Source organism: Setaria viridis, chromosome 7 (genome assembly GCF_005286985.2).
Source record: "Setaria viridis chromosome 7, Setaria_viridis_v4.0, whole genome shotgun sequence".
NCBI lineage: Eukaryota > Viridiplantae > Streptophyta > Magnoliopsida > Poales > Poaceae > Setaria > Setaria viridis.
The window spans coordinates 3,247,685-3,255,187 of NC_048269.2; positions in this window are offsets into that span (position 1 = coordinate 3,247,685).

Below are 7,503 nucleotides of genomic sequence, written 5' to 3' on the forward strand. Positions count from 1 at the left end.
TCCCTCTCTCTCTAGTGTGTGTGTGTGTGTGCTGTTCTGTGACCCCTCACTCTCTGTGTCTACATCATCCCCATCGTAATCATCATCTAATCTTTTTGGGGGAGTTAGCTTGGGTTTGGTTTGGTCATTGCTCTACCACCACGAAAAGGCTCCCCCCTTCTGTTGCTTGCATTGTTGCCTCCACTGGCTTTGGTTGGTTCCTTGGCAAGTTGAAGTTGGAAGCACACCACCCAACCCCAACCCTCCTTGAACGCCCACATTGGGTGATCAGCATTAGGATTCCCTCACACTAGCCCACATGACTGGCCTATTAGCTAGCAGCCGAATTAGCGCCTCAATCCATTCTTAACTCAAGCACCTATCCCTTTTTTTAGAAAAAGGAATATGCATTAATATTCAAGCACCTATCTTGACGAACACAAGAACTTCCAAGTAACCTCATCGCTCCATCATTCTGTCGCAATTCCTCCGTTCCAAACAGGCCGAGCATCATTCTCCCATAGCTAGTATGATAAGGTGTGTTTAGTGGACTAATGTGAGGGCACAGAGAGATGGGGAGCTGGGTTGTAGCAGTTGTTTAGTGGATTAATTAGATGAATGATTAGAAGGGGGGTAGTAGGGGAGGTGGTGCTGGTGCAGAGGATCCGGCGGTGTGGAGTGGTGTGGCAGCTCGTGCGGTGGGGCAGCGGACAACGGGGCAACATGCTAACTAACCGGGCCAGACAGGCTCCCAGCTGCTGGCGGCCCCTGACCATGACGCTGCTGAGTGAGAGGCCTCAACTCATGGCCTCCAACCAATCCCTCCTCACACCACACACATGTTTTGTATGTATAGGCCCTCCACTCTCTTCCCTTAGCTTGCAACTTCTCATCTTATTATTGCATTTATTTTCCTTTCAATTTCCGCGGCGAAGAATATGCACACTCTGTTGAAATGAACTTTGTTTACCTTTTGGAAAGAAAAAGATGGGAACTGTGTTTTCTTCTTCTTGGAGAACGCATGGGAACCTCTCATGGATTCTTTGGCACATATAAAGTGAAAGCATGGCCACTGGAGTTTTCTTGTGGATTTTGGAACTGGGTCAGGAGTCGGCATCGTTTGGAATATCGTCCAGAGCATGAGATGATCCTCTAATTTAATTCAAATTAGCAAAAAATAGGATGTCTCAAGTGCTTGATTTCTATTGAACTAGCAATGGGTTTGGTCAGCATCACTTCACCTTCCCAACCACACAGGTGCGTGGCTCAATCGTACCATCACCAAATGCAAGGTTCCAACCGCCAGGAAACTATTAAAAACTTATATAAAACATGTGAGCACAGCACGTCGGTGTGTGCAATCTTGCTTCATGGTTTTCAGTAAGCCTTCATTTTCCATTACCAACAAATTAAAACGATATCATGCAGGGTTGACAAACGACAATAGGAACTTCGTTTTCGCATCAACCGGTTTTGATCTGCGCGTAACTATAGAAAAAGGTTCTGCATCAATTCGCCATGCATATATAAGGATATATGCTCTCACTTAATTAGAACTTTAAATTTCTCCATTGTATTTGAATTTAACTTGTTTCTAGCAAAGGTTAATTTCAGCAGAATTCTTCTGAAGTTCCAGTGTTCCGAGGGATGCGCTTAGGTAACTGGGCGTCCATGGCACATGGCGGCTAGCAACGCTAGATTTAATTTCTTAATTCATATCATCAGTCCCCTAGTCTAAGAATTATACACATGCAAGCTGCATACACCTTCACCTACCGTGTTGGCATTATACTCTGTACAGTTCATCATGACTTCATGATTAAGAACAAGTCTTCCGTCTTCTCTAGTCTAATTTCTTAGATCCCATTCCTGTTATTCCTTTTCCGAGAAGCCAAAAGATGCAAGCATGATTCACGCATTCTTTTCTCCAAAAAAAAGATGATATTATTAAAAAAAATCTGACTGAAATGTGTTCACATTGCTAATAACCATATTGATTTTGAAAAGATAACTCTTTATCTCACAACAAGTACGTATTCCAGCAATATGTTGTCCATAAAGAAAATTATTTTTATGAGTATAATATGATCAAAACTTATTGACTGCGCGAAGCATGCTTCCCACATTATTTGTTTTCACCAATATGTTGTCCGTAGTGTAAATGACAACTGATAAAACGTGGCGGGTTTCATATACTGAACTGTTATCTAGTTCCAACCAGTAATCATTAAAAATTTTCCATGAAGTGTTGTTTTGAAATTGAAATCCATGTACTTTCAGTATAAAGATTCAATCAACAATCGTCCATGTAACCGCTCAAACTTTAATTACAAAGAGTAGCCGCTCCTTAATACAATGATACGCAGCTCTCGTACTTATTCAAGAAAGAAAAATCAACAATCGCATCATATAGAGCCTGAGCTCTCTTCTAGCATTTTGACCTCAGGCCCCATGTGGGAATATTATTTTATAAGGTATGTAGGGGATTTTGACTTCAGACCCACTTGGCCTATTATGTTTGTGTAGTTCTCATCTGATCTTATCTCATCTCTAGATCACTTATTCTTCGCTATACGAAAACAATTCCTGTTGCTTTCTCACGCACATCCTGATCAAAGAGCGATCGAGTTCTGATCCGTGCATCTTTCAGTAAGATAAGTACTAATCTACCTATGCGTGAAACATAGCTTTCACTTGATTAATTTTTATATCGCCTCCTGGAAAAAAAAAATCCATGTGCGATAATTCTCTTGCGTTCCAAACATGCATGCCCATACGGAACATGTCAAATCACTCCTTTCGTGAATTGGGACACTGTGCGTGATCAGATCGAATCCATGAAAAATGCAAGTGAGCGTGATGGTGTGTGTGGGGTACTAGAAAAAGATCAAAAGAGTAGTAGCCACCAACTAATTAAGAAAGAAGAGGAGGATTTGTGCCGTGTATGTGTGTGCGTGTGTGTGTGTGGAGGAATCGAGAGAAGAGCTGCAAGCCCAGAGCAGGGGAGCGAGTAGTGGAGTGGAGTGCTTCACACTCCCAGCAAAGTGGACTTCACTTCCAGTGGCATTAAAGCAGCAGGCCGGCCCGGGCCCAGCCACAGGCCACACTTGACACTCCCCGTCCCCGGCCCGGCCGGTAGTTAGAGGTCGTTGGAACCTACTGTCCTGTGGGCCCCGCAACTAACTGCCCCCTTGAAGCATCCATGCCAAACCGAAAATGCTACGTACACGCCTTTGTTAACAAGGAAGAAGCATGGCTACCACACTACGCTAGTGTGATACCTACATGTTTCGGTTGTACCTGAAAGTTATTGTAATGTAGCTGTACTTAGATATGCTGTTGTCACAAGGAGACATTACATTAGTGGCAACACCTTATGTGTAGTGTGTATCTTACTCTCCAAAGTTGATAACAATTGCAAATATGTGATGTTTTCCTTTTCTGATTTAGTATGTCACAAAAGATACAAGCATTTTGTCTAAAATATGGATATGTTTTATGTTTCCATCGCGCATACCATTTCATTTTCTACTACAAATTTGCTTCTATCAAATTGAAAATGCTGTTAGAAGTAAATAAAACTGAGAAAAATCTAACTGTTATATATCCGAATGACTATTCTACTTTTCCATATATTATAAAAATATATTTTGATAAGCATGTTTTATTGAAACTTCTTAAATCAAGTATTCGTCAAATGATGTAGTATCAAAATTCAAAACTCACAGACCTTCAGTGACAAAGGCAGGACTGGAGAAATGTAATGGTTCTTGGCTTTATTCTACCACTGCAAAATAATAAGCAGATGGGTTGATGGAGTCAGGATTTGTCGGTCTTGTTCTAAAAAGTTACCATACATACTTTTTTTAAAATTAATTACAATACATAATAAATTACACTTATTTGGTATACTTAATCAGTTATATACAGCACATTCTCTTTGTGATAGAAGGGTATTTAACTTAGTACTTCTTTATGACTGACAGGTCGTGCAATGACAAGAAACAAATATCACCTACCACAAAAAACACAAACGCTGCTGATTAAAGAAAAGGGCTTCTGCTATAAGGTACTCTGAAGTAACCGTGGACCGTCCATTCAGTTAAATCTAGATGTCTATTATCACGTACGTATTACCTTCTAGGAGGTAAAGGAAGAAATATATATTTATATAATTCTTATATTGGAAAATGAAAAAAAATATCTTACAATTAGATCTATTAGGGATCCTAGCCATGGTAACAGTTTTTTTGTTTCTTTCAACGTGATTAATCTGTAGGCATACGATGCACGTTTGTTGTAACTTAAGTATTTATGGAGGTGTGACATATGATATTGTACAGATCATGAAAACACAAATCAAAACTAGTTATGATAGATCTACTCCCGAGATTAGAGTAGTAATCAGGCTAACAGAAAAATCTCACCAGGAACCAGGTTGGGAAGATTGGCGCCGCTTCCTGCCTTCCGAGATATCTGGTGTCATTTTCCTTTTTTTCTTTTCTAATTATTTCAATTATTTAAATATTTCATTTATAAAAAATCAAGGGCTGTGATTTATTCAAGCTCTTACCTCTTAGGAGGTAATCGGGAGTACCTTAGCAGGGCCCCTATAAAAAAGGGTACTCGACAGGATGATATCTGTACGTACTGTATGTAGTGAAGGGCTTGGTGTACACGTAGCGATTCCTAACCCTGCAATTCTCCTTTGTTCCTTTCGTCAGTCCGTTTACTTGGGACCTTTTGTTGATTGGACATGGATGGCTCTCGCTGGCAAGTGGGCATTTCGCAACCTTTCCACAGGGTGCACGAGTGTCAATGGGAACCTTCTGAAGTGCCGTGCAATGGCGGCCTAGTGATTGCACAGCTGATGAAAGCTCTTTCATGACATGCGGCTTCACCTTCACCAGTTGTAGTACTTGAAGCACAGAAAAGTAGTTAGGTGGTAGACATGAGAAACATATGGAGCAGTAGCCAAGTCACTTCAAAACTTAATTAGTAAGATAACGGGTTTACTCATGTACTGTATCTGTGTAATTCAGTTGTAGAAAATGGACTGTGCTTGCTTCTCAAAATGAAAGCAAGCACAATATGTTCAGGTTTTGCCAGAGAGGGGTTCGAGAAGGAGCATCAACGTGCGAAGGCACATGGTTCGTAAACTCCATTAGCAATTGATACCAGGGATGTCCAGACCTACTTCTCTTGATAATGTTGTTTTTCCTTTCAGAATGCTTGTCGTGCTAGCAAGTCGCTAGCTAGCAGTCGCCTGCTGGCTGATTACAAATGAGATCGGATCGATCGATCCATTCTGATGTGCTAGTTTGTAGGTTGAGCTAGTGAGATCTCCAGTGCAGTGTAAACTAGTGTAGAAGGATTATGTGTGGGTTGGCCGTTGGCATCGTGGTATTTGTATAATGAATGGTAGTCCTTTGCCGTAATATGTTGGGTATACTATCAATCAATTCATATAATGTTGATTTTTTTTTGGGTCCACATGTATAGATGGTTGGTACGGTGCACGTGTTTCACTTGCATTGAGTTTCTTCTTTTTTGGAGTTTAATTTTAGGTATAGGCCATTCAAATATGTTGGAGTTTTCTAGGCTAAAGGGAGGCCAAGCGGAATGGTTCTCTAAATTTTGATAGAGAAAAATGTATATGTGAATTGAGGGGATTTTACTGATGAAACAACCTCATGTGACATTAATGTGGTACAATATTAATTTTTTCCAAGTCTTTGCAATGGGAAAAAAAATCCATCTCTATGTTGATGGTACAATCTAGGCTAATCTTACTTTTCTCTGTAAAATCCTCTACTCATAGGGCTTTTGCGACACTGTTTCAATGTAATAGAACTGCCCTTGAGCTTGCAAATCCTGGTGCTAGATCAAAAAGAATATTCATTAGTCATTCAGTCTGAAAGGATTTTGACAGTACAAGTGTTTCTATCTAATCAAATGGAAACACATTTACCTGTAAACACTCAGCTTATATATGGTTGACTTCCGTAGAATCCTGTATATGCCACACTAGGCCAGTCCACGTTTAGGGCTTCTTTAGTTGAGGTCCTGGCAAACCTGCCAGGCAGCGCTCTCAGGCGTTCGATTTCGAGTGCCCGGGGCTTATCGAGCTGCCTGGCTCAGGCAACTCCACCCAGGCTGAAACCAAAGTGCACCCTGATGTCGTGGGCTTGATTTGCAGGCTTGTACTTTATGGGCCTAATTAATGGCCCTTAATTCTAAGAATTTTGTTTCTTTTTGGCTTATTAATCTCAAAACTATATCATACATAACCAAACTATAAAATTATTTTCATGGTATAATTTTGTTTCGGATATATGTGTCTACCTGGTACTTAGCTAATAACTTAAACATTGCATTTTCCACCAAAGGACACGTTGTCAAGTGTTGTTTAACCTCGTATATTCAGGTAATAATTTTGAGGAATTCATCCATTTTTTTTATCAACAGGGAAAACAAATGTAACGGAGCACTTTCATCGACAAGATAAAATAAGTTTTCTAGTACAATCAAACTATGAATAAAAACATTGAATGAACTGTAAATTTACAATGATTACTATAGATGAAATTTTACTTATACAATAAAATGTCAAATCAGGTCGTCCAAAGTGACTAGCTCTTAACGCTCTCCAAGCCAACTATAAAAACACCACAAATCAGGTCTACTGGTAAAAGTCCAGCAAGCCAACAACACAGACAGATCGTGAAACCAACCATACAAATTTTGAACGAAATCAACAAAGTTATTGTCTAATTCAGCAATTGCATTTACATAATGTAGCTTCTCAGATTTTGAAAAAGAAGAGTTAACTTAGTCTGTTATATTATATGCTAGGTTTTCTGTGTTGCTTATTTTTGGTTGGTCTTTTATGCCATTGGTACGAAAACAAACTCAATTGCACTACGAAGTTATTTACAATTTTTTATTTGCAAAAAAATGCACTCAATTATGTCATTTTAGTATTACAAGATAGTTTAGTTGAAATCTCTTTATGTTTTTGTTGACACCAATTAGGAAGGTATATCTGCATTAAAAAATAGATTAGGTGTGACAAATAATAAAGTGTATTTTTCTTGTTCCAAATAGTACAAGTGAAAAATCTTCACCTTGTCCATGACAAAGGAAGAAATTGATACATTTCATCAAAAATCCAGCCCAAGGTAGATTCATAGCGGCCCAATAAGCTATGAGGCTGGGAAGCTGAGCCCATGAAAGTTCACTTGTTAACTGTAGCAGTTAAAAAGCGAAGGGCGGCGTGAACCATGCCGCTGGCGGCCAGCTCAGCCCCGGCATCTCGATTGGGCACGTCTAGCGTCGCTGAAGGTGATAGCGAGCGTGGGGCCCACGACCGGTGCCAGCCCATTCCTGCACCACCGCCGCCTCCATCTCCAGCAGGATTCGTCGCCTCCCTCGTTCCTTCGCTTCCTTTGCATCCTCTCCCCTGCTCGCCCAGCGCCACCCTTGAACATTGTCTCTGGCGGCTCCTGCCGCCGTCGAATTCGG